This window comes from Mytilus galloprovincialis, chromosome 7, assembly GCF_965363235.1.
Source record: "Mytilus galloprovincialis chromosome 7, xbMytGall1.hap1.1, whole genome shotgun sequence".
Classification (NCBI taxonomy): Eukaryota; Metazoa; Mollusca; class Bivalvia; order Mytilida; family Mytilidae; genus Mytilus; species Mytilus galloprovincialis.
In genome coordinates, this window is record NC_134844.1 from 54293311 (window position 1) to 54310924 (window position 17614).

General features: G+C 33.0%; 1 long non-coding RNA gene across 1 annotated transcript; it reads left to right on the forward strand.

The window, feature by feature from the left end:
• The first annotated feature begins 8081 nt into the window (after window positions 1–8081).
• On the forward strand, window positions 8082–17142 carry LOC143083295 (uncharacterized). Its single transcript, XR_012980619.1, has 2 exons — window positions 8082–8154; window positions 14449–17142. It is a non-coding gene; the product is annotated as an uncharacterized LOC143083295 (long non-coding RNA).
• Window positions 17143–17614: the final 472 nt, after the last annotated feature.

Here is a 17614-nt window from a genome sequence, read left to right on the forward strand (position 1 = left end):
GTTGGTATTTAAACGACACTTTCAGCGCCACGTTTGGGCTATATCATTGCGGCCAGTTTTTAATGGTGGAGGAAGCCGGAATGCTCGGAGAAAACCACCGAGCTTTGATAGATAATATGACTATCCTAGTAAATCAATTAAGATTCGAGTCGAGAAAACCTGTACGGGCGGAAATTCCTCTGACATTGAACACAGAAATCTTCAATTAGCCTCGCATCCTAATAAAATTATCCCGCTTTCTGGATCATTACACAATACAAAGTCATCATCTTTGTTCGTAACAACACTAATATCATCCAATATTCTGTGAAACTCTGCTTGATTTTTATGTTGAGCCGGATGCAGTTTTCTTCTCTCTCTGTACATTGACTGACGCACATATTTTAAATCTTTCTTTCCTAAATTTTCTTCTTCAATTTTGAAGAGCTCTGCATTTATTATTTTGAAGGTCGCTCTGACAACATATCGGTTGCTTTTCTTTTGCAGGCTGTTCTCAAAATTTGACGTTCTAATTTCTGGACATTTGTTTCATGAATATGATCTAATTCTCCATTTAAAATAATTGTACACGATGCATCTGTGAATAACCTAGCACAGCACGACTTAACTGTACATCTCCACCTTATTTCTCCAGTTTTCTTTACAAATGCCTGACGGAATGTGTGTTCTTCAACGATGATGACCGGTTTTCCTCTATCAGACTCTATTTTCTTAAAATGTATATCAGACATCTTGACTCGTGTAAAAATATTCTATTACTAAACAATTTATTTTTTGGTGAGTTTTCTTAAATTTGATGAGTGTTCAGTTAAATCTAGGTGTAAAAGTTAATTATACAATGTAGTACATGTATGATATAGGTAAAACATGTACATGTATGATATATGTAAAAAATATTTACAGGTAAATGTGGCGCAATTTCATTTCATTTATTGGCGCAATTAATACCATAAAAAAAGAGTGGCGCAATTAATACGTTTTCAAAACTGCAATTGGCGCAACTTGATTATAACAGCATCACTGTTAACGGGCTAGAGATTACAGTAGTACTTAGACGACTTGGCCAACGAGACCCCTTGTATATATGGAAGAATTTAGTAAAGTTTTAAGTAACATGTGGTAACGAAGTCCCTGACTTTAAGTAAAGATTTTGTAATAAAAAGTGTGTAAGGGTTCCGCGGAACCCAGCGCCTCGCCTACAAATGTACTCTTGCTGTAAATGGCAGGCGCAACAAAAATGAGTGAAAAATCATTTAAATGTTCCTTACGATACTATCTTTGATTGAAAGAAGCTTCTGTCCAAGTTTGGTAAAAATCCACGATTGTTTATGAATCTAATAAATGTTTTAAAAACTTAAAATGCAGACTGTATGTTATATTAACTGGAAGAAAAAACTAAGTCAATCTATGAGTAAAATACGGACAAACAAGTTCAAAATCTTATCAAAATTTCCGTCTAGATACTAGCTTTTGATCATAAACAAGTTTCAGTCCAAGATTGGTACGAATCCAGGATAGTATAAAAAAAAAGTTATTAAAATTTTAAAACTTTAACCAAAGAGTGAATGTATTGTATCCTGACAGAAAACTAAGTCCATCTATAAGTAAAATACGGAAAAACAGGGTTTTTTGTTAGCAATATTGACTTCTTGATACTATCTTGTGATCATAAACAAGCTTCAGTCCAAGATTGGTACAAATCCAGAATAGAATAAAAAAGTTTTAAAAATTTTAAAAACTTTAACCAGAGAGTGAATGTATTGTATTCTTGCAGAAAAACTAAGTGTATCTTTAAGTAAAATACGTAAGACAGGGTTTTTTCTAGCAACATTTACTTCTGGATACTATCTTACGGTCATAAACAAGCTTCTGTCCAAGTTTGGTAGAAATCAAAAATAATTTAAGAAAGATATTAAAATTTCAAAAACTTTAACCATAGAGTGAATATTTGTGGACGACGACGACGCCGACGGAATGTAGGATCGATATGTCTCGCTTTTAAAGTCGAAGGGTCGACAAAATTATTGATACACTCTATATATTTTTTTATTAAATGATCACACAATTAACATTAGTTACAAAATACAAAGATAGTTCTGTTTCATTTGTTTGAGCATGTGAGTGAATTATTGCATCGGGAATTGCACAGCATCTTTTGATTTTTCGTTTATTTATATAAGTGCTGCACCCTTTTGCATTGACATGCCTAATTATAGTCGGTCAATAGTAGTGCTGGTGGCACGTTAGTTTTTCCAGAAATAATGATAGCTATTTTAGAATATTCATCACTTTCTAACACCGCCCAAAATTCTACATACGCAGTGAACTGAAGTACTTTCATTATATATTATTCAGAAAGGAATTTGAAAATGTATTATGCCCGTTTATTTTTTTTTTTGCAATCTCTAAAAAACAAAAGCCACTCGTCCTTTTAGGTATGTTATCATGCAGTGAATACAAGATAAAAAGATATTCTCAAAAATTGATTTTTACCTGTATGTAAAATTATTCCATATTTTTCTACACCTGATTCATCCCTCAGTTTAGGAAGGTAGGTTAATTGATACTGGGTTTTTTTGTCTAATCACACTGTTCAGATACATTGACTTATAAAGGTACACAAAAGAGCAATATAAATACCGTAATTCAAATACCTCAATGTCACCTATACAGCTGTTCAAACGTCATGATAGTTATCAAAGGTACCAGGATTATAATTTAGTACGCCAGACGCGCGTTTCGTCTATATAAGACTCATCAGTGACGATCATATCAAAATATTTATAAAGCCAAACAAGTAAAAAGTTGAAGAGCATTGAGGATCCAAAAATCCAAAAAGTTGTGCCAAATTCGGCTAAGGTAATCTATGTCTGGGATAAAAAAAATCCTTAGTTTTTCAAAAAATTCAAAGGTTTTGTAAACAGGAAATTTATAAAAATGACCACATTAATGATATTCATGTCAACACCGCAGTGTTGACTACTGGGCTGGTGATACCCTCGGGGACGAAACTTCCACCACCAGTGGCATCGACCCTGTGGTGTAAATAGTTATCAAAGGTACCAGGATTATAATTTAGTACGACAGACGCGCGTTTCGTCTAAATAAGACTCATAAGTGACGATCATATCAAAATATTTATAAAGCCAAACAAGTAAAAAGTTGAAGAGCATTGGGGATCCAAAAATCCAAAAAGTTGTGCCAAATTCGGCTAAGGTAATCTATGCCTGGGATGAAAAAATTCTTAGTTTTTCAAAAAAAATCAAAGGTTTTGTAAATAGGAAATTTATAAAAATGACCATATTAATGATATTCATGTCAACACCGAAGTGTTGACTACTGGGCTGGTGATACCCTCGGGGACGAAACGTCCACCAGCAGTGACATCGACCCATGAACGTCATGAAACGTTTGAGTGAAAACAAATCCGGGTTACAAACTTAAACCGAGGGAAACACATCAACTGTAAGAGGAAAAAAACGAAACAACAGAAACACTGTAGTGCAACAAAAAACAAACGACAATGCAACATATATAGAAACAAACTAATATATAACAGGTCAATGAAACCCCTGACCACCAGCGTTTAACGGCTTTTTAATTGTTTCACATAGCGAAAGTTGAAGCGCAGGAACTATGACTGCGAATAAAGACATGTCTTTAATAGTTTCAATTTGATTTCTCGACAAATGTCTTGTTAAAATTCATACAGCTGTTCCAGTACCCGAATTCTCCAGATTCAATAAGTATCACTAATATATTGTTATGGCAAGATTATTCTGAGGAATTGGTATAATGACATTGTCCGCTTCAGCTAGATCTGATAATTTCCGTTCCGTTTTCGTGGTTAGATATTTGGCTTTGATCGGTTTGACAGACACAGCCAACTTCTTTGCTGTGTGTTCCTGTTTGATTGGTGTTATAATGTCACTGAGGTCAATTTCTATTATACTATCAGAATTGTTACTCTGACCAATTTCTATATTTCTATCAGAATTGTCACAGGCCACTTTTTATTATAATATCAAGAATTCTTACTGAGGCCAATTTCTATTATATTCAGAATTGTATATGAGGCCAATTTTTAATATCTATCAGAATTTTCACTTGGCTAATTTCTGGTATACTATCAGAATTAACTGGCATCCATGTATCAATTATAATTCCTGTCGCCGTCTGGGTATTTTTACGTTTGTAAATAAGGTTTCTGCTGTGATAATTGAATAAAAATTCTATAGTGTATTAATGCTTTTTGTAACTACAACCCATACTTTAAATTATTGTACAAGTTATAAGTGAAATTTAAGCACTTTTTGTACAAATTACAATTTGTACAAAGTAAAAAATATACAAATTACAATTTGTACAAACATTTTGTACAAATTTTAATTTGTACAAAATGAAAACTTGTACACAACATATAACATGTATAAATAATATACCTTTTCTCGAAAAACATGATAAAAAAGAAATTAAGATTAATATATATTAAGCAAATTAGAAACAACGCTGTGAAAACCTCATGCTTTCGTATCCCAACTATAGACATAACTGGACCAGGAACACAAAAGTATAAAATCCGATAGCTAGATGCATTAATACTGAGTGAAATCAAAAGCAAAATATTCAAAACAAAACAAAGAAGCACAAGATTAATTGTTAAAATAGTGTACGTCAAATAAAAAGAGACACAACTTCAGCACCCGTGATATTTGTAAAAAAGCACTTCTTACAGAAAATCATGAGACTTTGTCAAAAAAATTAATACTCGTAAATTTATATTTGGTGATTTTTGTTCAGTAATCTTTATCACCTTTAGAATTCTCTCTTTTGCATGGAAAAAGCGTATTGAAGATAATTTAAAAATAGATTTCTGCTGTCTATGATCATGCGTCATCATGTTTACTTATTACGTCCATTCTATATATTTAAATTGTAATTAGTAATGTAATTAATTACTTTCTGAATTAATTGTGAAAAAAAAATACAACAAAAAATTGATACCACAGTCCCACTAGGCCACGATTGCTCTACGATCTGTGACAAAAATGCAAATTTTGACAATAGTAGAGCGATCGTGTAGATCGCTGTAAGGTCGTAGTGAGGTCTGTAAGATCGTGATGAGCACGGCCAACTTTGAACATGTTAAAAACAATCGTGATGCGGTCGTGGCGAAATCAGGTCATAGTAGAAGCGCAGTAAGGTCGTGGTAGGATCGAAAAAGTCGCTGTACCATCGTAGCGAAAGCGTGATTATTTTCGGAGAGACATCGCTACTCTCACAGTGACGTCGCTACGACCATTGCGTTCGTTCTCATCGCGATCATTCTACGCTGCCACTACGACTATATCACGTTTACACCACGCTGTTCAAGACCCTAGTACGATTCTAGCACGCCCATGCCGTCCTCATTACGCTCTTCTTACGACCTGACTACGTTCGTACTATGATCATTATTCTCATTGTCATTTTCACATGAAATATATAGAAGCTTTCCGGGTTTTGTTTGTCTGTATGTAATTTGGACTTCTTGTCCTTTTTTTCCAACGACTCAATCATGCTTGACACATCTGTGTCATCCTAACTATCGTTCACCAAAGCATCGCCATTTGATCTTGATGGACCAGCAATAGATTGTGATTCAGGTTAGATTGGTCGGTCCGATATATATCTACTGGATCATGATTCTTTACTATTAAATCCCTTTGCCTCTACCGCTACCCCTACCACTACGCCCATAAGTTCCGAGAAACTCTATGTATCCTTCAGAAATATAAGGAATCATTATGGAACATACTGACAGTATTTATGTGGAACAAGATGTTTATGTTATTGCTGATAGCGTTCTAGGATCGCAGTATGAACGTGGTATCATCGTAGTATGGTCGTAGTAAGAGCGTTCTATAATCGCAGTAGAAGCGTGGTAAGATCGTGTTGCAATCGGATGAAACGTGGTATGGTCGTAGTGAGGACGTGATAAGCATAAAAAGATCGTGATAAACGCAGTGAGGTCGCAGAAAAAGCGTGGTGAGAACGTGGTATTATCATAGCGTGGTCGTTGTAGAAGCGTAATGAGGACGTAGTAGCATCGTGGAAGCAACGAAAATTTACATTTTCATGCCACTCATACCGCGACCTCACCACGATCTGAATTTTTTTTAGATCACGGTGGGGCTTAACTGAATTAAATTGCTATTTAATATAATGTTTAACACTTTTATTGAAATGTAATTAAATCCTTTTAAAAGTAATTTACCCCATGACTGAATAATATACTTGTACTTATATCAATAGTTTATGTTTCGACATCGTTTAAGGTATGTCGCTTTATGTGATAACATCTGTATAAGCAACTTATATAGAAATGCAATGTATAATGGTTTGTAAACATTCTAACACCCGGAACTCGATTTCTAAATTTGTATCACAGATGTTATCTGATTTAAATTCTTGAGTTGGTGAAATGATTTGATATCGGTTTTCTGAAACTATACTTAAACATTTGTGTTAAACTACCCGTGACAATTGTAGATTCGGTAAGTAAGAAATAACGTCCTCGTCCGCCATTTTGTAATTTGGGTTAAACTACGACGGTAAGGATACATTAAATGATATTTACAGCATGATCCTCGTCAGTCGTCGTCGTCCGTTGATTTTCACAAAAATCGTCACATCTAAAACACATACTTACTAGACAATTTAAAATTGACAAAAATCAACATTACGGTATCTGTTTGTATCCGACGCCCCGCGGATCAACCAACGTGACCGACATAGCTAAACTGAGAACATATGAATACAATGCCAGTTTAGTATATTATCTTAAAAACTGCTTTAAAAATAGAAAATCAGGCTTGGATAAGTTCGAAATTATGATATTGATGTATTGTCCATCTTTGAATAAGTATAATGACCGCCATCGTCATGAATCCTTATTGTCCTTTAATGACAATTAGTAGCAAAACCAGATCTTCAATTTAATTTGAGACCCTAATCGTTCGTCGACCCCTAAATGGTATAATTGCTCTTTGATGCAGATTTTCACCAAGTTTAAGTGCGATTGCCCATCATGGTTAAAATTATACTAGATCAATAGACAATTAAGTAGCAAAATTACCAACACGATAAGATCTAAAAAAGAATTTTAAATAAATGTAATCGTATATCTACTCCTTTTTGACGGTCTTGCTCCTTAATGATATTTTTACCATTTTTTGGTGATTTTGCCTATTTTATTAAACATTTTAAAAACATTTAAGGAATGACTGTAATATTTTTTTCTGTCTATGAAGAAATAACATAAAAAAAAATGGTGCACACTAAATACCGCGCGTAGCGGGTTATTTAACAATGTGCACCACATTTTTTATGTTATTTCGAATAGACAAAAAAAAACTATAACAGTCATTTCTTATAATTTAATTCTAAATTCCATGAAAAAACGTTGATGACGTTACGATCACGTGACTAAATTATGTCTATGGGCTGATAACAAAATAATGTCAGCCAATCAGAAGACGCGTTCCGGAGCACCTGAGATCACCCCTAGTTTTTGGTGGGGTTCGTTTTGTTTATCTTTAGTTTTCTATGTTGTGTCATGTGTACTATTGTTTGTCTGTTTGTCTTTTTCATTTTTAGCCATAGCGTTGTCAGTTTGTTTTAGATTTATGAGTTTGACTGTCCCTTTGGTATCTTTCGTCCCTCTTTTACATCCAAAATTAAATTATTAAAAAAAAAGAATGACACTTCAATGAATAAAGATTATCACAAATACCATTATTATCAAGTTAAATTTTGTCGGAATAGTAAGTAGACTATTGATAGGAATTATGGCTCTTTAATGACTCTATTTCTATGGTTTGGGCAAAACTTATAGAAGATAACAAGAAATTGTAAACAGAAAAAACAAAATCAACAATACAAAATCATAAAAAAAGAGATTATCCTGGATTATTTTATAGTCCACAATGTTCAAGAACGACAATTGATAATGATGCAAATAGACCTAGGTGAGCAAAATAGGCTCTTTATAGTATTTAGTTAATTTACTGATAAATATGCGATTCTCTATTTTTTTTTTAGATTAAAGAAGTACAAGATACACGTCAACACAGAAGGACAATCGCACTAATATGTGAAAGAATATAAGTCAACGTAAGAAATATTTCATATTTTAAAATATACCAGATATATATATAAGTGTTTCCTCTTCCAAGTTACTGCTTTTCAAATATTAACTATATCTTGCATCTTGTACATGGGACTATTATACTAACGGGGCTGGAAACCGTTACACCAATCAGTGTAATAAAATTCAACATTACGGTCGTTAGAACGAGACTTTACCTGCGCTAGTTCATGTAATTATCGATACGCCATATTGTTTTAACAGAGACAGCGTTATTCGGTATTTTTTTTTTTACATTTTATATAGTTATCAAAGGTACGTACCAGGATTATAATTTAATGCGCCAGTCGCACGTTTTGTCTACATAAGACTCATCAGGGACGCTCGGTACAAAATAGTTATAAAGCCATGCAAGTACAAAGTTGAAGAGCATTGAGGACCCAAAATTCCAAAAAGTTGTGCCAAATACGGCTAAGGTAATCTATTCCCGGGATAAGAAAATCCTTAGTTTTTTTAAAAATTCAAATTTTGTAAACAGGATATTTATAAAACAATTACCATATAATTGATATTCATGTCAACACCGAAGTGCTGACTACTGGCCTGGTGATTCCATCGGGGACGAAACGTCAACCAGCAGTGGCATCGACCCAGTGGTGTAAACAGTTATCAAAGCTTAAGGTACCAGGATTATAAATTAATATAGTTATTCGAAATGATAATTCTTAATATAAACATGGTAACTATAATGATAAAAGATATTTCGATCGTTGACAGTTGTTATTAATCACCAAATCCCGTCTCAAGTGTAAAAAATAACATAAAAATGATTGAAATTTTCAGGACTGATAATAGCGTGGGGACGATGTGGATAAAAGTATATATTTCTTTAAAGTCTTATAACTGTTGATTGAAAAGAGATACTCGAGTTCGGTTTGTTCTAAAATCATATTTATAGGCAACCTTATAGTTTGGATTTGCCTATTTTTTAACAAAAGTAGGACCGTTCACAGCCATATTGAAATTTTTTGGTATAAAAAATTAAAGACGAAGTTCAAAACAATGTGGCTATATTTTTATGATATCCGGGTAACTTTTGCTATATGAAATAATAATGAACTAAATTGTCAACATTGTTTTTATTGCAAACTAATTTTTTTTAATCAGTATTAATTATGATCTGTTAACCTTCGACACGTTGTTTTCTTTGCGGTCAATTAAAGCGCCGGTATTTCGGTTATATCTGTTTTATTTTCAACACTAATATATTGACTACTTTAATAATTTTTCGTAAACAATATACATTTTTTTGCATTTAAACTAATTAATTTAATATGAAGAAGGCGCTACCTTAAATGCTAGCTTTATACCAAGACTATGTCCTATACATAGATTGATTATTGGTTGCTTAAAGTCCAGTGGCAAATATTTCATGCTTGTTCTGGACGAATGACCTACATATATTAGTAGTTTTTGTCTAAAATCATCAGTTCAGACGGAAAGTGTTTAGGGAACAATAATTGAACTCAGATTCGGATTTAGGGGTGGAGGTCCTAGCCCCCCCCCCTTTTGTGGAAACATTTGTTTCCATAATTTTTTGCAACAAATACTGATATGACAAGAGATACACACGAAACAGGTTGTGTACATTATTTTATCAGTAATTTGTGCATTTTTCTTTTGATGTGAACTCCTTGATAATGTCGACGTCAGTATCCCTGGACTGGTCATGATAAAGAAAATATATTGGGTCAGTTCGCAATTGACATGATGCGGAGTGCACCACAAAAGGGTCCTCCTTCACTTTAATTCACAAAATTGCAAATGATTTTTTTTCTCACAGACATGCAATTGTATGAAGCACTTGTCATTGTTTGAAACTTTCAGTAATAAAAAGTGAGTTTAGCCCTTTTGAACGATTCACTGATTGTGTGAAAATTTGAACAGAAAATGTACGATAAACCTGATAGAATTGCGTTTTCTGCAGAATTATTGATGGCTTCCTTAATATTCACAAGGACATATAACTAACATATCGTCCATATTATTCCGATCTGAGTTTTTATTCATACATAGTCTGGCATGGCTGGTGCTGTTCCAAGTACATGTAGTCTACTATTTCTGCATATTTCTTGTTTTTGTTTGACCTGGTCAGTCACTATAAAGTGTTACAATTCATATTTAGACGCAACATATAAATAGTGACCAAAAAGGTGCAACTTTCACATCTGTGACATGAGAGAATCTAGAAAAAAAATTAAATGTACACATTTTCAACATTTTTGTGGGACTATCATATAAAAATATTATTAAGGAGATATGTAGTTGGAGACTGCTGCTGAATAGAAATGTTCGGGCTCACTCATACCTGTTTTCAAATTAGTCCATATAATTATTAATATTAAAGTTTGAAGGGTCCAAAATTAAAATACGTTTGATATCAACTGACATAAAACATTTGATATAATTTTTTATATGCTTAATTTTCATCTGTGGTTGTATCAGGCTGTGCTAGGTGCAAATTGGGTACTGTCACAGTGTGACGTTATAGCCTTAAGTGTTTATTTCTTTAATAGGTTGAAATATGCACCTGATAAAAGTATTCGGTGGAGTGAAAATGTTTTGACCAGGTTTAAACTGACGCATAAAATATACAGGCAACTCGGGAGGCAAACTTTATTTATATTGCATCCAAATAATGTGTTGGCAGCTTATATTTCAAATGATGTAGCCCACATACTTCCAAGTAACATGCACTGTATATACTATCACAAGTTTTGGTATTATCATGCGTTATCATAAATAACTCCATCTTCCCATAAAATCCAATTTGGACAATATTGGAGCATTCAATATATATACCTAAATGTATCACTCAAACTAAAGTCTCCTTTTACAGCTGTTTCATGATAAAACTTAAAGAGTGAAAAAAAAAAACCAGTTTCTATCTCCTGGGACTGTATAAGGTAGATATGTGACAAGATTTATTGAGAGTTTGTCAAAGGAAGTACAGTCTATAGAATTAGAAGATTGTGAATTTGAATATATATTTTTTTGTTTAAAAATAAAACTTTTGTTAAATTTTGAATTTCACCTGCTTTTGTCTGTGATCTACAGGGATTACCGTGATCACATTCAACAGTATAACCAACTTCATTATCACTGTAACTTGATATGGTGATTTATGTAGCAGATAAATAAGTAGTCATGGTCAACCAGATCACCGCCACCGGATAATACTATATTCTCCCGTAATGTATTGCTTGCAGAGAGTTTTTCTGTGTTACCATGGCTGGACGGAACTTTGACACTACATTATCGTTAATTATGATAATGTGTCTTTTAAATGAAGTACCTGTGGTTATTAGGAAATTTGTCACTGATAATGGAAAGATGAAGCAGACGATGAAACAGGGCTTAAAATTTTGTCCAAACTTCGGTTATTTCCGTGGTACAATAAAATTTAAATAAACTACACACGTTACTAAAATTTCTAAATTCTTATTTTGTAAACAAATAAAAATTCATGTCGTATTTAACATCGAATTTGTTCCATTCTGTCCCGTTTTTTCAAGATCGCGATTAAAAGATAATCGGGCAGCCATTAAAAATATAAAGGTTTAACTAATGTCCTGACAATGTCCTGAGGGATATTCCAATGCCAATTATTTCGTTTCCATTATTGGAAGAATTAACTTTATATTTAGATCCAAGCAAGAAAACAATATGTATGTAATAAATATGAGGAAAAAAAAAAACATTTTTAAAAGTAACTTAAGCTGATCAACTTCGATTTTTTTTTTTTTTTTTAATCGCACGAGATTTAACGAGAGTGACGAAACTTTTTAGATTGATCATGTAGAGAGAGTTATCGTTCTTTATTCCAATTCGATACTTCTACCATAAGTGCCAGCTAAATATTGTGGCATAATATTTTTTTTGTTATTTCAAATCAACCAATTTTAACAGTATTCTTTATATGCTAACTTGTTTCCAGAAATCTGTTGTTTACATTCATGTACCAATAAGCTGTCACTAAAAAAAACCCAATAATCCGCTCTCGGGGCAATGAAATATCAACAGATCGATCAGTTTCCAGTCCCGTTAGTATAATAGTCCCGGCTTGCACCTTATCATGCTGCGATATAACGACAAATAAAATGTTGTACATCTGAATTATCAGAACAAAATATTCAGTTTGTCTTATGAGATTTTTTATGATGCTTCGTCATATGCTGTAGACTCATTATTTTTTGTTGGATACCAATATTCGTGGATTTCATAGGTACAGGTGAACCACGAAATTTAATGTTCAACGTATAACAATTTTTCTATAGGCGTGTATGTAGATTTTGGCAAAACAACGAAATTAAATATCAACGAATATGTAAGCTTTTCTTAATCCACTAAAATTTGTACCAACAAAAAACAAATGAATCCACAGTAATTATAACTTATTTGTCGTAAGATATTATCAGATGATGCAAAAAGTAAAATTACAAAAATACTAAACTCTGAGGAAAATTCAAAACGGAAAGTCTCTAATCAAATGGAAAAATCAAAAGCTCAAATAAAGGCAACAGTAGTATACCGCTGTTCAAAACTCGTAAATCGATGGACAAAAAACAAAATCGGGGTAACAAACTAAAACTGAGGGAAACGCATTAAATATAAGAGGAGAACAACGACACAACATTAAAATGTAACACACACAGAAACGGACTAAGCATTAGACAAAATCCGATGAGAATAACAAATATAACATCAAAACCAAATACATGAATTTAGGATAGAAAAGTACCGTGACACGTCTTATAGTAATGTGAATTCACACTCAAATATAAGAAAAAACGGACGACACAACGGAAACACAACGTTAAAATGTAACACACACAGAAACGAACTATAATATAAAAATGGCCCTGTTCCTGACTTGGTACAGGACATTTTTAAAGAAAAAATTGTGGGTTGAACCTGGTTTTGTGGCATGCCAAACCTCCCTCTTTAATGGCAATGTTAAATATAACATTAAAATGACAACATAACATTACCAATCTAATTAAAAACCGATCTCTCATCGCTCCTGTTTCTGATATGTCGCGTGGGAGATCTAACGAAACCCGCTTTGAGGTCACATGTGAGTGACCTCGTAGGTGTGTTTTTTTCGACCAATGAAATTGAGTCTTCCACGATCTTGGAAGTTTAACGTAAAGCAAAGGGATGTAACTCCTTTTATTTACAACGAAATCGTCAGTCAAAATAATTCATAAACTTTTTTGATTGGCTTATTAATAGGTCGTCAACTCATTTGCATATCTTTATAAATTCATAACTTTTAGTTCACTCACATGTGACCTCAAAGCGGGTTTCGTTAGATCTCCCACGCGACATATCAGAAACAGGAGCGATGAGAGATCGGTTTTTAATTAGATTGTAACATTACAGGACTACAATACAAATAAATAGAACACATTAGACAAAGAAACACATGAATAAACACATCAAACGAATTGATAACAATGTCATATTCCTGACTTGGTACAGGCATTTGTGTATGTAGAACACGTTTCATTACAGGAATAATAGATTAACATATTAAACAGAGCTTTGAAGATGCACAACCAATCAAAGTCACTTTGCAACTGTTGTCCATATTTCCATAAATTTTCCAAATAAAACATTTTTGGCAAACTGGAGCAATTTTATACGAACATATCCTTCGGGTGGTCGTCAGCAACACGCCATACCCTTTGTTATGACTATCAATTCTAAATAACATGACCAATCGAATTCCTACTGATAAAATTATTCAGTTTCAATATAAAATTTCTAAATTGTTTTGGTCTAAATTAAATTATCCCGGCAAAGGTATACAATAATGCTCTTCGGTTAGTTTTCTCAGACTAAAGAACCCCCGTTTTCTACGATTGGGTACTAAATTATAAGCTTAATTCAGTAAGTTAACGGCCAGTCTATACTTAGAATGAATTCCAAATCAAGAAGTTACTTAAATTCAAGACGCTAGCTCTGGTGAAATAAATTACTAGAATTCATGCAAAAATGTATCAATAAAAAATATATATGTGGTATGATTGCTTATGTGACAAATATCAATCAGAGACCAAATGAAGTAGATGTTAGCGACTAAAGTCACCGTAAGGCCTTTACCCATACGAAAATCCCATACCGGATAACAACCTTTCAAATGGCCCAAACAAGACATACTGTATAACAATTCAATTCGAAAACCCGTTTGCACATTATCTTCCAACCAGCAAAACGATTCGAAATAAAGTCAATATTTTTTCTTTACTTCTTAGAATGACAGACAGAAAATTGTGTTCTGGATGTTTACGAGATGACGAAGAAAACGAGGCTGAAGCGTGGTGCAGTGACTGCTTAGAGGAAGTTTGTAGGGTATGTTCAAAGGTACACAAAAGATTAAATCCGCCACATAAAATTATACCACTTCACCAGGTCAAGAATCTTAGTTCGTCTATTCTGAAAATCAGTAAAGACTGCGATGTTCATACCGACCAAAGGATCGTTCTTTACTGTACTCAACATGATACGGTCATTTGTTATCTATGTATGTCCGTCACTCATAAAAACTGTGAATCTATCATTTCTATAGATCGAGCAGCAAATGGCGTTCATAGTGGGTCCGCCCTAGCAGATCTTAAGTGTAGAATGAAACACTTGAGGAAAATGTTCCATGAAGTGTTGAAATGTCAAACTGAAGATGAAGAAGTGTTCGACAGGCAAAGAGATGATATCCTCAAACAGATTACTACCACTAGACAGCAGATCAACCATCATCTAGATACAATTGAAAAAGAAACCAGAAACGATTTGAATATAAAGTACAATACTACGAAACAAAAAATGAATGAGACGAAACGTAAAACACAGAGAAGACACGAGTCTATGGAGACATGGATAAAAGAATTGTCATCGATAGAAAACATCAGTAATGAAGTACTTTTATTTCAGACAATCAAAGTAATGGATAATAAAACACGTATAGAAGAAACCAATATTTGCGAACTGAGTAAGCAAAACAAAATAGAATTTGATCCATTTGATATATACCAGTCTAAGTCAATGGGAAATATTTCCCTTACAGAAAATCAAATGCACTTACCCGAATTACAGCACTATGTACAACATGTACAACATGTACAAGTACCTAAAATATCAATGGAAGAAGGGGAAGGCAAAATACGACGAACTTATTCGTTTCCAACATCAGTTTTTGGGTCAAAGGTTGAAATATTGGACGGTTGTTTTGTGTCTGAAAAGAGACTTTTGTTGGCACACTTTAACTCACTACACGTCTTAGTGTGTAGATATGAGGGGAATGAGGTACATGTGATAAAATTGAAATATTATCCATATGGTGTCGCTATGATCGACAATAACCAGGCCATAGTTACTTTAAATCATTATGGGTTCCAGATTTTGGATCTTACAACACTTACCATAGGAAGTTGTATCAAGCATGAACAAAATGCTTACAATGTAGTGAAATGTAGTAATAATCAGATATGGACATCTGATGATAGAAACACCATTAGTCAGATTGATATTAGTGGTAATATAATACGTAGTATAACAACAAAAATTAATGTGTCTAACTTTTGTATAGACAATAATAGCAACATTTACTATATCATAGGCAGTTGCGACGACAATAGGGTATTCCGTATAACACCTAACGGACAGGAAAGTACATTCTGTAGTCCTTCTGGTTTCAGAAGTCCTAATGGACTCGATGTAGATGACAAAGGCAATGTTTATGTAGGTGGAGGGTGGTCTGACAATATTCTCAGAATATCCCCTGATGGGAAAAATCATAAAATCATTCTGACAAAGGACGATGGAATAAAACATCCATTTGGTTTATGTTACAATAGGGAACGAAAACATCTTCTCGTTTTAAACGATGACAGAGAAAGTGTCCACATATATAGTTTACCTTAGTTTGAGTGTCATTTCAAATAATCACATATAAATCTGTAATAATTACATTTTTTTCCATCAAGTGTAAAGGAAGCATTTTACATATTGTCCAACAAAACCACTTACCGAGAAGTTATAAGTGTATTAATAATTGTTTTACCCTCTTGTTAAAAAGCTTTCAAAGTAAATAAGTCTACGTCTCAAGATGGAATATTTAATATGCACACTTTTGCAAGGCACATTTCAAAAGAATTTGATATGGCTGAAGAAGAATATGATGATTATGAGAACCCTTTTAAACAAATTAAATTCACTTAAAAAGACTTTTTAACATATTGTTAAGAAAAGAAAGGTATGATTTTAACTAATGAAAAACTATTAAATATCGATAACAGTTCAAAACTTTACCTTTATATTAAACTAAAAAATTAAAATAAACTGAAGGACTACTTGCACAATCTAAAACCAATTAATAGTCGTCAACTTTTATCCAATTTCTGTGTAAGTGACTATAACTTGGGAATTGTAATACGACCTATCATATGTGAAAAAAAATCGAAGAGAACACAAAGTGTGTAATGTTTGTAAAAATTTAGATAATGACGAAAACTTTTACCATCATTGCATAATCTACAGTAATATTAGAAATCCCCTTAAAAATGCAGTTAGAACCAGTTATCTTAATTTTAAAGTCATATGAAACAAGTTTTGTTTGTAATTTTTATGTTATCGAAATTATTGAACCAATGCATGCATATATATATATATATATATATTATACTAAGTCTTGCGTGCACGTTTTTTAAATATTTATTAGACATATGTAACGTATTATCGACAAATATTAATTCATTTGATGATTATTGTTCGCAAGCCAATTAACCTTCAAGTGAGTTGCTGAAGTTTACCGGATCATGACATTGATAAACAATAAAAAAAAAACGGAGCACGTGGAGATCGTGTGAGATAACTGAATTAGAAGAGCCATGACATTTACTTTTATATTGTCCATGTGTTCCCATTTGTTAATTAAACTATTCCTTAAAAGTTGTTACATGATTTGTTGTATTAAATTTTTTTTTTAAGAATCTGTCATTTCCATTTACCTTCAAGAGCACTTTTGTTTACCTTCTTTCATCACTATTTCCCCTGTCACTTGCGCTTTGCGGAGGCCGAAGAAGTTATAACAAGAGGTCTCGTAGTTAAGGTCAATGCATACGGAAAAATCTCGTCGAATTATTGTTTGGAAATTCAATATTGGTACATTTATGAAGATTTTGATAATACAAAGAATGTTCTTTTTTTTTTATTTTACGTTCACTTCTTTTGTAGTCAAACTTAGCCATTCAAGTAAATAGTGGTTTACTTTTACAAATTGTTATTTGGATCGAGAGTTGTCTCATTGGAACTCACACCACATCTTCTTATTATTATATAAAACATGTTCAACATGTTTTTTAAATTTTAAGTTTCATATGAGTTAAACCAGCTTGACTCAAACTCTAAACTTACAACTATTTTAGA